This window comes from Bos mutus, chromosome 19 (assembly GCF_027580195.1).
Source record: "Bos mutus isolate GX-2022 chromosome 19, NWIPB_WYAK_1.1, whole genome shotgun sequence".
In the NCBI taxonomy this organism is placed as follows: domain Eukaryota; kingdom Metazoa; phylum Chordata; class Mammalia; order Artiodactyla; family Bovidae; genus Bos; species Bos mutus.
In genome coordinates this window covers 14,822,100-14,822,978 of record NC_091635.1, presented here as the reverse complement: position 1 = coordinate 14,822,978, position 879 = coordinate 14,822,100, and the positions used below count along the sequence as shown (strand labels likewise).

At 54.0% G+C, this 879-nt stretch overlaps 1 protein-coding gene across 1 annotated transcript in view; it reads right to left on the bottom strand.

Moving 5' to 3' along the window:
* NDEL1 (nudE neurodevelopment protein 1 like 1) overlaps positions 1–879 on the bottom strand; it is a 75,228-nt gene that overhangs the window by 61,033 nt on the left and 13,316 nt on the right. The gene's annotated exons all lie outside the window — the stretch shown is intronic.

The following is an 879-nucleotide window of genomic DNA, read 5'->3' as shown; positions in this document are numbered from 1 at the left end:
GCACATAAGCTAGGCTTGAGAAGTTGGATTTATTCATTTCACAAACACTGACTTATTAAACACTATTGCCAGACACAAGACCCTGTGCTACAGTCAACAGAGATGGATTAGGAACTCCTCCTTCAAGGTCTTAAAGATGCCAGCGGGGAAGTGATGAGGAAGAAAGGCATTGCAGCCAGACAAAAAAAGGCAGGAAAAAAATCACAGAGCCCCAGAAACCCAAGGCCTCAAGGGATCTGAACTAGAAGCCAGCCCTGCGGCTATGCTGCATGGCTTGAGATGGCCCAGGGCAAGGGGACTGTCCAGAAAACGTGTGAGAAAGGCAGTGTGGGCCTCATGTGCGGACTGAGGAGGGTGGGCCGTGTACCGAGGGCAGTGGGGAGCCACGGAAGTCTAGAGGGAGGGAAGGGATGAGGAGGAACACCCGTGAACATGTTCTGTGGCTGCTTCAGTGTAGGTTGGACAGAGGGGGCTGAGGGCCAGGGGCGGGGGTCTTGGGAATGAAAGCAGCCCCTGTCCACCTTCCAAGCCGGGTGCCCTGGCAGGGCCTGTTTTCTGCTCAAAGGCCCCAGGTTTCCCCTGAGTACCAGCAGCCCCAGGCTATGTAAGGATGGAAGGAGAGCCAGGGGGTCGGCCATAGAGAACAGGTAAGACTGAGATTTCAGAGGTATGGGCAGCCTGGCGGGAGGGGGTGAGTCCAGGAAACTCATGGGGGCAGGAATGAACTGAAACCCCCAGATACCCCTGATCTGCCTGGAACCAAACAGGGCAGCCTGCAATGGGCTGAGCGGACACTTGATTTGCATTTCCCTGATGACTACTGATGCTGAAGATCTTTTTGTGTGCCTGTTGGCCAATTTGCATTTCTTCTTAGGAAAA